Genomic DNA, 15473 nt, shown 5'->3' on the forward strand with positions numbered 1-15473 from the left:
ACCTTTCAGGGTCACTATACCTTTTCAGTCAGGAATTCTGACTTGATATTTAACTTAAAACCATCCTGCTGTTTCTTCCTCCCTGAGCTTGAGAATGCCTGAACACCACACACTACAATTTTATACCCCTCTAGCCCCACACAAAAAAAAATGCCAGAAAGTTTAAATACTCAACACAAAGTTCTAATGACAAGGCTTTGTTCTTTCTAAAGATTCCCCCCGTCAGAAACCACTATTTGAACCCAACCTTTTGGAAACAAAGCTCCAAGATCGGGGAGTGATTAAGTTGTGAGGACTGACCACTGAGGAAGGGTGGATACAGAGTGGACATTTCCCTGAGATAAATAGAGGCACGTCACTTAACCCATCCCAGAATTCTGAAACGGTGACTTATAAGTGGGTCAGAATTAGTGACTGTTGGCCATATTTTACAGGCATTTCAGTTCTTGAAAACAGCAATGTGTAAACTAGGTGCACACCATGCCTTACTTTGCTTCATATGCAAAGAACACATCATTAATGACATTTCCTTCTTATGGAGATTTGTGTTTTGTTCCCAAAATGCCACTCGAAACACTTGAAACAGCGTTATTAGTTGCCTGGTCTCCTTGAGCATCCTAGAAGGCTCGGATAAAAGTTTTCCATTTTGGCAGTGCACTGAATCGGAGAGAGGAGCTTCATCCTGAGAGCTCTTTCCCATCGTTGAATTTCTTTTACCTCTATTGTGGTTGCACATAGTGTTCCCCTTCATATCTGACAGACCATCACCCTCCCCACCTTCAAATCCTTCTTAAAATCCCATCTCCAAGAGTGCTTCCCCGACTAAGCCCTCATTTCCCCTACTTCGTCTCCCTTCATTACTCTGGCCCTTGGATTTGTACCCTTTATTCACCCCACTCTCAGACCCACAACACCTATGAACATATCTGTAATTTATTTTATTTTCTGCCTCTCCCTACTGTAGACTCGTTGAGGGCAGGGAACGTGTCTACCAACTCTGTTACACTGTACTCCTCCAAGCGCTTAGTACAGTGCTCTGCCCACAGTAAGCACTAAATACTGAAAGCTCACCTCCTCCAGGAGGCCTTCCCAGACTAAGCCCCTCTTTTCGCTGCTCCCCCTCCCCTCCCCATCGCCCTATTTCACTCCCTTTGCTCTACATCCCTCCCCACCCCAGAGCACGTGTGCATATTTGTACATATTTATAATTATAATTCTATTTTTATTAATGATGTGTATATATCTATAATTCTATTAATTTATAATGATGCTACTTATGCCTGTTTACTTGTTCTGATGTCTAGACTGTGAGCCCGTTTTGGGCAGGGATTGTCTCTGCTGCTGAATTGTACTTTTCAAGCGCTTAGTACAGTATTGCGATTGAATGAATAAATACAATCAATTAACTGATTGACTGACAGGTCACCGACCCTACTTACTGATTCTTGCAGTCAACATGAAGCAGCATTGCCTAGAAGCTAGAGGCGCGGGTCTGGGAGTCAGAAAGATCTGTGTTCTAATCTCAGCACCACCAATTCGTCTATTGTGTGGCACTGGGCACGTCACTTCACTTTTCTGTGCCCCAGTTTCCTCATCTGGAAAATGGAGATTAAGACCACGAGCCCCATGTGAGACATGGACTGTGTCCAACTTCGTTACCTTGTATCTACCCCAGCGCTTGGAGCAGTGCCTGGCACATAGTAGACACTTCACAAATACTATTAAAAAAAAGAACAAATGGCACTTATTCAGCGCCTCCCTTGTGCACAGTAATGTGCTGAGTGATGAGGGCAGGGCGAGCAAACCGGAGAACAGGACCTGGGCCCTCAGGAGCCGAGCGGCTAATGTTAATTTGTCTCTGCCCCATCCTGACCGTCCCCCCAGCTATCGGAGTGATCCAACCATCCATCAATCAATCGATCAGTGGCATTTACTGAGCACTTACTAATCCTGCCCCCCATCCACTGCATTCCAGGAAAAACATTTGCTCACCCTACAGAGAGGAATTCCTAAAAGAGCCACAGATTATCATGTTATACATTTCTAATGACCAGTATATACACAGAATTACTTTCCCTGGACCGGAGTCAGAAACCTAGAAAATTTATGGCTATTTCATTTGGCTCGGACCACATCTGAACACATACTCTCCGAAGGATCCCTGTTTTCCCTAGGACATGGTGGATTTCAAATGAGGCTTGGAGATGGTGGAGGTGGACATCATGAACAGGACGTATACATAGATATATATTCTCATGCCTCAGGCAAACTTGCTGGGTTTTCAAACATGCACGGGCCTGGGAAAGAAGTTTTAAATTACGTAAATTTACTCCCGGAGGAGAATCCCTCGGGGAGAGTTCTGGTTCCGGACACAATGAAGTGGTGGCAGTAAAGGGAATTGGGATTTAAGTTGATCTGGGCTCTTGGACTTTCCATTCGCTGAATTGCAGCAGAAAGTCCCTATCCCCACAACATCCCAAATGGATGCACTTGGGGTAAGCATATTTATAGAGAAGTAGCGGGGCTTACTGGATAGCACACTGGCTTGGGAGTCAGAAGGACTCTGGCCCTTCATTCTCAGTCTCCTTCGCGGGCTCCTCCTCCCTCTCCCATCCCCTAACTTTAGGGGTTCCTCAAGGGTCAGCTGGGGTTCCTCAAGGGTCAGTTCTCGGTCCCCTTCTATTCTCCATCTATACTCTCTCCCTTGGTGAACTCATTCGCTCCCACGGCTTCAACTATCATCTCTATGCGGATGATACCCGAATCTATATCTCCCCCCCTCGTTCGTTCTCCCTCCCTCCACCTGCCTTCAGGACATCTCTACTTGGATGTCCTCCCACCACCTAAAATTCAACAAGTCCAAGACACCGCTCCTTATCTTCCTTCCCACACCCTGTCCTCTCCCTGACTTTCCCGTCACTGTGGACGGCATTACCATCCTTTCCGTCTCACAAGCCTGCAACCTTGGTGTCATCTTTGACTCTGCTCTCTCGTTCGGCCCAAACATCCAGTCCGTCACCAAAACCTGCCGGTCTCATCTTCACATCGCCACCGAGATCTGCCCTTTCCTCTCCATCCAAACCGCTACCTTGTTAGTACAGTCACTCATCTTATCCCGACTGGATTACTACATCAGCATCCTTTCTGATCTCCCATCCTCCTGTCTCTCCCCACTTCGGTCTATACTTCACTATGCTGCCCAGATTATCTTTCTACAGAAACCCTCTGGGCATGTCACCACTCCCCCTCAAAAATCTCCAGTGGTTGCCCATCAACCTTTGTATGAAGCAAAAACTCCTCACTATGGCTTCAAAGCTGTCCATTACCTTGCCTCCTCCGACCTCACCTCCCTTCCCTCCTTCTACAGCCCAGCCCACACTCCGCTCCTCTGCCGCTAGCCTCCTCACTGGGCCTCGTTTTCGCCTGTCCCGCTGTCGACTCCTGGCCCACATCCTACCTCTGGCCTGGAATGCCCTCCCTCCCCAAATCCCTCCTTCAGAGCCCTAATGAAGGCTCACCTCCTCCAAGAGGCCTTCCCAGACTAAGCCCCCCATTTTCCTCAGCCCCCCCGCATCACCCCGACTCGCTCCCTTTGCTCACACCCCTCCCCGACCAATAGCACTTGTGTATATATGTACAAATCTAACATTTCTATTTATTTACATTAATACCTGTTTACTTGTTTTGATGTGTATATATCTATAATTCTATTTATTTATAGTGATACTATTGATGCCTGTTTATTTGTTTTGATGTCTGTCTCCCCCGCTTCTAGACTGTTGTGGGCAGGGATTGTTTCTATTGCTGAATTGTACTTTCCAAGCACTTAATACAGTGCTCTGCACAGAAAGTGCTCAATAAATATGACTGAATGAGGAAGGAAGGACCTGGGTCTAATCCACGCTCTACCACCTGTCTGATGGGTCACCTTGGACAAGTCACTTCACTACCTCAGTTACCTCATCTGTAAAATGGGGATTAAGACTGTGTTCAACCTCATTTGCTTGTTTCCATCCCAGCGCTTAGTACAGTGCCTGGCAGTTTGAAGCATTTAACAAATACCACAATTATTATAGAAGGAAAACATTTTCTAGACCAGTCAATAGATAGAACTTACTAGGTATCTACCCTAGGCTGAGTACTGTATTAAGTGCCTGGGAGAGTGCAGTCAAATTAGAAGACATGATCCTCTGCCACCAAAGGACTTAGAGTCTAGCAGTTGGCCTTAAGGAAATTGACCAGGCTGTTCTACTGTACTCTGAGGACTATTTCTTAACGAACTTTAGATTTTTCTCAGGAGCTTCTGCGATGAAGCTGGTGGTATGGCTGAGGCTTTTTTTTTCTTCTTTTTAATGGTATTTGTTAAATGCTTACTATATGTCAGGCACTGTACTAAGTTTTGGGATAGATAATAGATAATCAGGTTAGACACAGTCCATGTCCCACATGGGGCTCCCAATCTTAATCCCCATTTGACAGATGAGGAAACTGAGGTGAGGAGAAGTCAAATGATTTGCCCAAGGTCACACAGCAGACAAATGGCCAAGCCAGAATTAGAACTCAGCTCCTCTGACTCCAGGCCCTTGCTCTTTCCAGTCCATGCAGCTTCCCTTTACCAAACATAATTTATAAATCGTTTTTGCCTGTTTCCCCCGTTAGGCTGTAAGCTTAGTGAGGGCAGAGTACTTGTTTCTTGCTACTGGTGTACTCCATCAGGCATTTAATACAACCCTTGGCAGGGCATTAGATGCTTGATAAACATCATCACTTGATAACACATGGAAGATGCATCTACATATGGCCTCAGAGTGGACTCCCACCTGCTTCTGGAGAAAGAAAGGTTGGGAGACACTCATTTTAAATTCCTCCCTAGTTGGGTTGGGGTCTTGGGTCAGTCAGTCTCAAGAAAAGCTTCTCCATCATCCACCACATGTGGCAGGATCAAGTTTTCTCCCCCCTTATTGTTGCGAGGACTGTCTTTGTTTTTCTCCACCCTCTCCAAATACTTTATCTTCAACGCCCCAGACTTTGCCAACACCGGACTTCTGTGGCCCCTTCTCAAATTCTCTCTCTTACATGAAGCCTTTCCAGATGTGGGTAAACTGTGAGAGGTGAGGGGAAGAGTGCTGAAAATACATTCTGCCCACCTGAGTCATTGTGGGCACTCAAATTTCAAACTACGGCAACCCGAGGAGGGCAGAAGACCTAAATGGCAGAAGATTGATCACCCCACCATTGCTAGCATATGGAGCAAGGCGGAGGATCTTTGGCTAACAAGTTGGAATGCCTTAAAGTGTAACCTGATTTCTTCTCCCAAAGATGGGAGAAGAAGTTGGGTCACACACCAAAAGGAAATGAGATAATAATAATGTTGGTATTTGTTAAGCGCTATGTGCAGAGCACTGTTCTAAGCGCTGGGGTAGACACAGGGTAATCAGGTTGTCCCACGCGAGGCTCACGGTCTTCATCCCCATTTTAGAGATGAGGTAATTGAGGCAAAGAGAAGTTAAGTGACTTGTCCACAGTCACACAGCTGACAAGCGGCAGAGCCGGCATTCGAACCCATCACCTCTGACTCCCAAGCCCCTGCTCTTTCCACTGAGCCACTCTGCTTCCCATAGCCACGCTACTTCCCATGAGATTGGGACAGTAACAAAAATTTTTCTTCCTGTCATTTTTGCCTACCTTATTTCAAGGAGCTGTGGGATCCCAAGCTCATTTAAACTTTTCTCCTCCTTTGGGGAAAAAAGAAAGGAAAGTGGTAGCACGTTCATTCAATCGTACTTACCGAGCGTTTACCGTGTGCGGAGCACACTAAGTGCCACAATTTTAGAGCTCTCTCTGTCCACAATTTTCTCAGCCTTCTGGGCCACTGCCTGTTATTAGAACTGAGGAAATAGCCACTCTAGGAGTGGGGAGTGTCTCAAGTTGTCTCTCCAAGCATGTTCTTGTCTCTGAGGCCTCTGCCATTCTGACTCTCAGTGCCTGGGAATATGTTTCTCTTGGACTGACTTCACTTCTGCATGTTTGTCCCACCGAGGGTATCCGTGTACCCTCCTGCCTGCTCTCGGACCCATGTGAACCGACTGGATAGCTGCAGTTAGCAAACCTAAACCATATGTTGGCCAATAATTCCTCAAGTATAGATGAGGAAAAAAACAGCATGGGTTTTTACATTCCCTACTTTTTCTTCTCCCCTCCTCTCTCTTGTCTCCTGAAAGATTTAGCTTTAGAATCACTTCTCTTCCCTAAGATTTTCCCCCTCCTAGTTTTCCTCTCTTTGTCTCCGGGCTTCCTGAGATTGGGGATGGCAGGAGAGCACATGTGAAACACCTGCAACTTCCTTCTAGCGTTTTTCCTGCCTGACAAAGTCATCTTAACATATAGATCTTGTTCTGCTTTCAGATTGCTGTTGCTATATTAAGTTGCTTAGGAATTTTAATTCAGAAAAGTCTTGAGAAGTGTGGACGCTGAGCTCCATATATTAAGCACCCACCCGGGCCCGGTGCTAAACACATTCAGAGCCACTTTCAGGCATGGGTGAAGGAGACAACTGTCAAGGCCACTAGTTTTAAGGGACCACCGACTTACGAGGTCCTTTTCACAAATCATTTTTGTCCGCCATGACCTCCTCCCCCGCCGCTACTAGAAAACTGGAATAATAATAATAATAATAATGTTGGGATTTGTTAAGCGCTTACTATGTGCAGAGCACTGTTCTAAGCGCTGGGGTAGATACAGGGTGATCAGGTTGTCCCACGTGAGGCTCACAGTTAATCCCCATTTTGCAGATGAGGTCACTGAGGCACAGAGAAGTGAAGTGACTTGCCCACAGTCACACAGCTGACAAGTGGCAGAGTCGGGATTCGAACCCATGACCTCTGACTCCCAAGCCTGGACTCTTTCCACTGAGCCACGCTGCTTCTCTAAATACATGAGTCTTGCTTCTGTGGTACTTCTCCAAGGGCTCGGGTTCCAATCCCAGCTCTGCTACTTGTCTTCTTGGGCAAGTTACCTCACCTTTCTGTGCCTATGTTACCTCATCTGTAAAATGGGGGTTAAGAATGTGAGCCCCACGTGGGACAAGGACTGTGTCCAGCCTTGTATCTACTCCAGTGCTTAGTACAGTACCTGGCACATAGTAAGTGTTTAACAAATATCATAAAAACAACAAAAAAAAATCCAAAAGGACAGTCAGTACTTAACACTCAGTTGGTTCTCAATAAACATTGGCATTGGTGACTGCCCATAACTTGCCAGTGTTCTGACTTGGTATTTGGAGGCCTGAGGGGGTCTTAAAAAGCAGGACTTTTCTGTTCCTGGAGTTCTGCTCTTTAAATGAATAATCTCCCCAGACTGGGCCCAGGCACAATGTGAAAGCCAGGAACCAAAGGAACCAGGAATCTATCCAGGGAGGAGATGGTTCATAGAGTGAAATATCTTCAGTGACAAGAAGCTACCTTCTTTAGCCTCTCTTCTCCCCCTTCTCTTTCTCCTTTTTTTTAATGGCATCTGTAAAGTTTTTACTATGTGACAGTCACTGTTTTAAGCAATGGGGTAGACATAAGTTTACTGTTTTATATTTATTCATTATCTATTTATTTATTTATATTAACGTTTGTCTCCCCCTCTAGACTGTGAGCTCGTTATGGGCAGAGAATGTGTCTGATATTACACTGTACTCTCCCAAGTGCTTTGCACACAGTAAGTGCTCAATAAATATGAATAATAATAATAAGTTAATCAGGATGGACACAGTCCCCCTCCCTCATAGGGCTCACAATCTTAATCCCCATTTTGCAGATGAGATAACTGAGGTACAGAGAAGTGAAGTGACTTTCCCAAAGGTCACACAGCAGACAAGTGGTGAAGTCAAGATTAGAACTCAGGTCCTTCTGACTCCCAGGCCTGTGCTCTATCCACTAAGGCTGCTTTTTTCTCTCTCTCTTTCACACATACACACACACACACACCACCCTCCCCCGTCTCCCAGGAGCACAGGAGTCAGATATGCCATCTACACTCACAAAGGAAACAAAAGCCATCCACGTACACGTACACACACACACATACACATGGGGGATAGGGAACCCTTCTCAGCTCTTATGTTGAGAAATAACTTTGCCATGAGCCGGTCAGTTTTCTGTAAATCATGATGTGGAAAAATGTCCAATGCAACCGGCATAAAAATGAACACACGAAGCAAGTCCTTTTCACCAGTGATCGATTTCTCAACGTGGTCCAGAGTTACGTCCACCCAACAAAGGTGCAATAAATCCAGACGTTGGAAAGAGTGATCGTGTTCAGGCACTGGAGACTGTTGGCAGATTTCGTCTACCCGGCGAATTGGTTCTCAGTGGAGAATTTGGTCGATGCAGGGTTTTTATTCCCACACTCTGCCAAGGGCAATCCCCAATTTCCACTGTGGCCACTGTGCCTTTCAGTAAATCTATTATCCGTGGGCAACTTGCCAGTAAAGACTCTGAGGTGTTGTGGCAGGGCTTTATTTGGGCATTCTCAGTGTTTATAACATGGATGCCATCAAAAGGGCTTTTGGAATCCTCGCTCAAGAGACACATCAAATTTTAAAGCTGCTCCAATCGATCTCTAAACAAGATCAGTGTCCACTGCAAGTTTTCCAAAGTCCAAGCAAGTATCCAGGGAATTGACGTCATCTCTTTAATGCGCCGACCACTACGCAATGCAATGACGCCGTCATTGGGCAGGGATTGTCTCTATCTGTTGCCTAATTGTACAATACAAGCGTTTGGTACAGTGCTCTGCACATTATAAGCGCTCAATAAATACTATTGAATACATTTTTCTGCTTTTCAACCAAGTGTCATGAGAAACTGAGACAGAGAAATTCAGTTCAAGCCACCTAGTAAGTCTCCAACTAATAATGGATTTTTTTAAAGTGCTCATTATGTGCTAAGCGCTAGGGGAGATAGACGGTTATGAGCTCGGACTCAGTTCTTGTTTCACAAAGGGCTCACAACCTGTTACACAATTTAAAAATGAGGAAACTGAAGTTCAGGGATGTTAACTTTCCCCAAGTCACAGAACACAACTGGGATTCAAATTAAGGTCTTCTTTCTTACAGGTCTGTGAACTTTTCCACTAGGCCAAAATACTTTCCTGAGGACTGCCAAGATGAGTAGAAGGTAGGGGTAGAAAAGGATTACAGAAGCTTGTCTAGGTTTTACCTATCTTTAATGATATATTATACATTATTTATCTATAGTAATGTCTGTTTCGCCTCCTAAACTGTAAGCTAGTTGTGGGCAGGGAACATGTCTGCCAACTCTTTTATACTGTCCTATCCCAAACACTTAGGATAGTGGTCTGCACATCGTAAGCGCTCAATAATTACCAGTGATTGAATGAATGAAAGGAGACAAATGAGAAGAGCTGCCTAGAGTGTCCTTTGGGTCAATTAGCACTGGCTGAAATCCCCAGGACATTCAGCAGAGCATCTACAATCAAGCAATCACATTTATTGAGAGCTCACTTGTGCTAGTGTTTGAGAAAATAAAATAGACTTGACACAGTGTTCAAAAAAAGGGGTCCTAAGAGAGCACGACAGACAAAAATAAAAATGAAAGGAAGATCCCATCTCTGCTCTTTGTTTTGTTTTTTTTAAAATACCGAGTTTACACTATGGGAAGCACTCAATAATGGAATATATCCCCAGAGGCTAATAAATGATGTAAGCAGTCAATAAACACAACACCCCAGCAGAGAGACATGAAATAGAGTTTACACTCTACCACCCACAACTGCTTTTCCATTATTGGGGAACAAATACAGTTTGGCTGTGAGGTCAAGCCAAGGAACTTGTTTGGGTTTTGCAGCTAAGTAGCCATGCTATATTGTCCCAATTTTAACACTCCTGACAGGATCTTTCCCCCTGGCACATTCATAGCTGAGGATAACTGAAGAGCAATGTGGTCATTATGCTAACTAATGCCTTTATTCCCTCCAAATGGAGAGACTGCCAATCGCTCCCTTGGACAAGATTACGTATTTCAGATTATGGGTCCCTTAGATCTTTAAATGACCTGGAAAGAGAAATAAAAAAATGTTGACCAGTTCAATGTTGCTGACAGATGAATGAACTTATAAATGAAAAGGCTTCAAGTTGAAAGGGGGAAAAAACCCCCAACAACAACAACAAAAAACTTCCCCGAAGTCTTGCTCCACCTCGATCCAAACCTCTTTGGCCTGGCTATCGAGGTTGGGAATCTCACAAGATCAGGTTGGCAAACGCAATTCCGCTCCATTTAAGGTTTGGCCAGAACAGGAATCCCACAACCTCAGTTCAGTTTCTCCTGAAACGTTCCTGGATTTCCGATTCCATATGGAACCTTGAGTTAGAAGGGGGAGGAAACAAGAGAAGGAAAAGAGCCCGAAAAGGCAAACAAAACAGAATGCAACCAAATGTCCTCGAGCTCTCCACAGAGCTCTGCTTTGATTGCTTTGGCGACGGCTCAAGCCAACTCTCACTTTGCTTAAACCGATTCACCCGATCCAGCAGTGCTCTCCCCCTCCCCAGTGCAGCACAGAAGAGGCAGAGTGAATGCCGTAAACTCAGTTCCCCTCCCATCACATGAGGCCCAGAGGCAGAGGAGAGTGAACCTGCTTTTGGAATCCAACCGGCTTGGCATCTGAAGCACCAGCCGTGTGGTTTGAAAAAAGGCAGTGTATTTGACTCGGATTCCTCCTTGGACTCAGCAGACGCCCTGTTTTGCTCCCGAAAGTTACAATTAAAAGAATCGATTTTCAAAAGTCAAAGGGGCAGCCACGGGGAGATCCCAAAATACACTTCATCACACAGTGGCCAGGGCCGGGGGAAAGGTGTGGGGAAGGGTGACCGCATGGTATTTGTTCCCAGGGTAAGACGGAACCTATGATTTTCAGTGATTTTCAGTTTGGACAAGAGGAGTTTGGGCTTATTTGGGGATGAGGTGGCCTAGGTAGCTAGACGAAAAGTAAGCGATGTAAGAAATAACACCCCTAACCGTGAGATCAGCCACCACACGGTGCCTTCAAGCACCTCGCTACCATCATCGGAGCCGGAATCTAGGGCTGAAGGAACGGAGTGTCTGATTCAGTCCCAACATTCCTCGTGTGGCCGTGCACATTTGCGAACCACGTCGGTCTCACCCCAGTGGAAGCCTGCTATGATGCGTCGTGTCTAAATCTGCGCGGCCCGTCGTTACCCATCTTTGGTTCTTTTCACGCTCTTCCCCCATGGAAATGAGTGAGAAATTTTTTACAAAGCTGCATAATTTCTATCCAGCAATCAATCATGACAACAAAGCGTTTGTATTCCTGTCAGCAAGACAAACCAATGAGGGGCCCTGGGGGAGGAATGTTAGGAAATGAAGTACCAAGCTGAAAGCCTTCGGTCGGTATGGACCCATCATCATTTTAATTACCACCACATTCCTCCCCGGAAAAGGAGATAGCTCTGACAGTGGAAGGGGACAGTTCTTCCCACTGTGGGTACCAGGGATGGGTAGCTGCACCCCATTTTCAGTTGTGTCCCCTCTGTACATACGTGGATATCCTTTTGGCTGCACTAGTCTGAAGCGGGAACCTGCTATTTATGAGGAAGAAAAAAACAGCCTCTGCCCCTAAGGCTATTTTTGGCTCTGGCTTAGCTGCACCATTCAGGATCCAGGAATTAAATCAACGAGGACCAGGTGAGTTAGTAACAACTGAAGGCTTGATAGAAGAGGTTTTGGGTGAGTAGGCCCCCATTATTCTGAAGAGCTTGTAACATGAGAAGGAGTGTGACCTAGTGGATAGAGCACGGGCGTGGGAGTCAGAAGGACCTGGGTTCTAATCCCATCCCTGCAACTTGTCTGCTGTGAAGTCACTTCACTTTTCTGGGCTTCAGTTCCCTCAAATGTAAAATGGAGACTAAAACTGTGAGCTCTATGGCGAACAGGGACTGTGTCCAACCTGATTGGTTTGTATCCACCCCAGAACTCAGTACAATGCCTGGCATGTGGTAAGCGCTTAATAAACACCACAATTACTATTATTATTATTACTATTGTCAGAGATCTGTTGGTCAAAGACGTAAGGAAAATGGATAGCAGTGGGATCCTGCTATGCTCTGCACACACAAGTGCTCAATAAATATGATTGAATAAATGAATACTAAGCCTTGAGTCATAATGCCATAGATTCAAGCCAACCTGACCCAGAGAGGGCTGACAATCTAAGGGGAAAAGAGTTTAAGGGTAAATTTGACATAACCAGCTACAGATCCTCATCATCAAGAATTCAACATTTCTGCTGAGATGGAATTTTGTCTAAACAGCCACACAATATCTCTCTCTCTCTCTCACACACACACACACACACACAATGTGGGTATAAGGCTGGTTCATTTTTGCCCATTCTGGGCCACTTAAATATCTATTGGTCATGTTGCTGCTCAGGAACTAAGTAGATTTAATTATTTACTCTCTTAAGGCAGAAGGAAAACCATTCAATAAGTACAAGGTCTTTAATGATGTTTGCCTCCAATGTTAGATGATAGCAAATGTAACTCCCTGCCAACACAACTTTCCTAACAAAACGCCGCCTAAGCTTTTCACAACTCCGGCCTCCTGTCAGCCGCTGAGGGGAAGGAGGAGTGCCTTATTCCCTGCCAGGGATGTGGAATTCAGCTAAAAGGGTAACTGGTTCCAAAAAGTCCATTTAACAATACTGTTTGCTCAAAAGTCTCCTCCATGTACATTGCCTGACATATACAGAGGGCGACTTTTGTTTATTAACAGTTTTACTAAAGCCTGGGCCTTCATGGATCAATCCCAAATCACTCAGTAGCACTTAGCCTTCATGGCCATACAGCTCCATGTCATCAGGTGATCATATTTCCGAGGCTATGTCACCAAAGTCCACTCCGTGTTGACTAATTTCAAAGGAGAAGCTCAGAACATTATTATCACATTTCCAGGGAATTCGGGAAGGCCTAAAAACTCTTTGGGACTTCAGGATCCTAGGGACAAAATGTTTTTGCAACTCTGACTGAAGTTAGTCAGTCAATAGTATTTATTAAGCACTTAGTGTGTGCAGAGCTCCGTACTAAGCGCTTGAGAGAGGACAACATAGCATCAAGCCAGCACTTCCATCCCAATTCAGTCCCAGCATCCAATTTAGGCTAAACCCATCAGCCTTCTCTGAAACATAGACCCTCATCTAAGTCACCTTTGGAGCCAGATTCTTGGGATGGATTGGTCTGACCTAGTAATAATGATAGCATTTATTTAGCTCTAAGTGCCAGGCTCTGTGCTAAGCGCTGGGATGGATACAAGCGAGTCAGGTTAGACACACTGCTTGTAGCCCTATCTACCTAGAGTTTCAGTTCTAACACAACTGATAGGACAAAAGGCTTTTTCCAAGCTCACTCTGGATAGGGATCGCGACTACCAACTCCACTGCACTGTACTTTCCCCGGTGCTTAGTACAGAGGTCTGCAGATGATGAGCTCTCAATAAATGCCATTGATTGACTGCTTGAGTCCAGGAAAGCTTCCTAGCTTTCATTCTCTATTGAGGGAGTAGGGCACCGAGATGTCAACCGACTAGTTGATGAGGGTCCTCTGTCCCAGTTGGGGTGGGGGGGAAATTCTGCGGCCTAACCACTGAACTCCACTGCTCTCCTGAGATGCTTTGACATGCCCTGAAACCTTATTAAGATTTGTGACCTCTTTGGGACAACTAGCATCTTGGGCTCGCTCCAAAGCTCAGTCCTCAAGGCTTCAAGACTCATTTAAACACGAAGAATTGGTTGATTTGAGGGTATAGTTAATAATTAGAGCAAAGTTCAGCTAACTATACCCTCAAATCAACCAATTCTTCGGTCTTACTCATCAAAACCCTCGACCATGACGGCGCACATCCTTCTGCATCCTAACCACATGATCTGGCAAGGTCGTACGGCAGCCTAATCTTCAACTGACATTCGACTGGCCTTCCAAATGTCCCAGTTGCTCCGCAGTGTAACAAATAGCTTACAACTCATTTGTGAATGGTCGCTAGGGGTGCCTTTTACTGTAGGAGAGACTAAATGCTTTCTCTGCTTTTAAAAGCCGGTCTTAATCCAACACAGAGTTGATAGGAGACAGGCCCACATTCTCAGTGTCTCAAAAATCACAGAAGGATTAGAGAAAGATCTCTCAAGAGTATGATTTAAAGAACCAATTAAGGTAAGGAACGAGACAGTCAAGGGAGAACTTTTCCTGGGCTTATAATACCACTTCATTCTTGCTGATTAGTTCCCCACGCTTGCCTGAGCTTTTCCTCCGCATATGGAACGCTGAGCAAATGCCACCAGATTTCAAAGGGGCTGCCATCATCGCTATTCTTCGGCAAGGAGAAAATTGTCTGCAGAAACTCCCGTGGCATGACCCCGCTCTTCGTGGCTGGCAAGAGTTGCAACCAGGATCCTGCTGGAAGCGGCCATTGAAAACATCGTTAAGCGTAACGTTCCCAGAATCACGATGTAGCTTTAGACCACACTAGCGGCCCGACAGACCTGATCTTTCCCCAAGGACTGCCAGTAAGCCCGAAGAAGGTTATGGTTATGTTCCAGCCTGCTCTTGGCAAACCCCCCAACCGCACAAATATTTCTGTCCGACGTCAAGCTACAGACTGTCGCTTCCTTCTAATACTCAGGCAATACGTTGTCCAGAGATGCCCAAATGGCCGAGGTGGATGAAAATACACCTAAAATAATAATAGTTATAATTATGGTACTTGTCAAGTGTCTACTCTGTGCCAAGCACTGCTCTAAGCACCGAGGTAGATACAAGGCAATCGGCTTGGATGCAGTCTCTGTCCCCCATAGGGCTCACACTTTTAATTCCCATTTTACAGTTGAGGGAACTGAGGCCCAGAGAAGTGAAGTGCCTTGCCCAAAGTCACATAGCGGACAACCCATATCCTTCTGACTCCCACACCTAGGCTCTCTCTAAGGCCAGCATGTTCTACAGCACCAACCCGGCATTGACATCCAAGCTTCTTATGGTGCAAAAAGAACTAGGCTTGTTTTATCGAATGGTCTCATCTGGCTCGCATGAGGCATACCTAACATCACGTGGCAGGACAGAATCCCAACATTGGGCCCCAGCGGGGGACAAAAGCTTATCGAATGCCTGAGTGGCTACATAGTAACAGTGATAGTTGGACAAGTTCTCCTATACAGAGTCGGGAGAACAGGCTGGTGAGTTTACCTCTCCACTGGAAGAGAAATAAAGTGTTCAATTTGCCATTTCACTTTGACATCTGAATGGAGTCAAATTGGCTGGGGACAGAATGAATAGTGCTTTTTGTTTAAACTTCAAGCCCTGAAGGTCATGGATGGAGGGCTATTCAGAGCTTGTTTTCTTTCTCTTCCAAGAAAACGTGTATTTTTGTCATTTTACCCCCTTCAATACTGCAGAAACCATATTT

General features: G+C 45.4%; 1 protein-coding gene across 4 annotated transcripts in view; it reads right to left on the bottom strand.

Moving 5' to 3' along the window:
* Nucleotides 1-14102: 14102 nt before the first annotated feature.
* The window catches only part of C7H8orf34 (chromosome 7 C8orf34 homolog), a 217370-nt gene continuing 215999 nt past the window's right edge, over nt 14103-15473 (bottom strand). For 3 of the 4 annotated variants that reach the window (XR_005660181.1, XR_005660180.1, XR_005660178.1), the window contains one exon: nt 14103-14470. The gene's annotated coding sequence lies outside the window, so the exon portion shown is untranslated. The remainder of the gene's footprint in view (nt 14471-15473) is intronic. The other variant, XR_005660179.1, reaches the window with a different exon arrangement.

This window comes from Ornithorhynchus anatinus, chromosome 7 (genome assembly GCF_004115215.2).
Source record: "Ornithorhynchus anatinus isolate Pmale09 chromosome 7, mOrnAna1.pri.v4, whole genome shotgun sequence".
In the NCBI taxonomy this organism is placed as follows: domain Eukaryota; kingdom Metazoa; phylum Chordata; class Mammalia; order Monotremata; family Ornithorhynchidae; genus Ornithorhynchus; species Ornithorhynchus anatinus.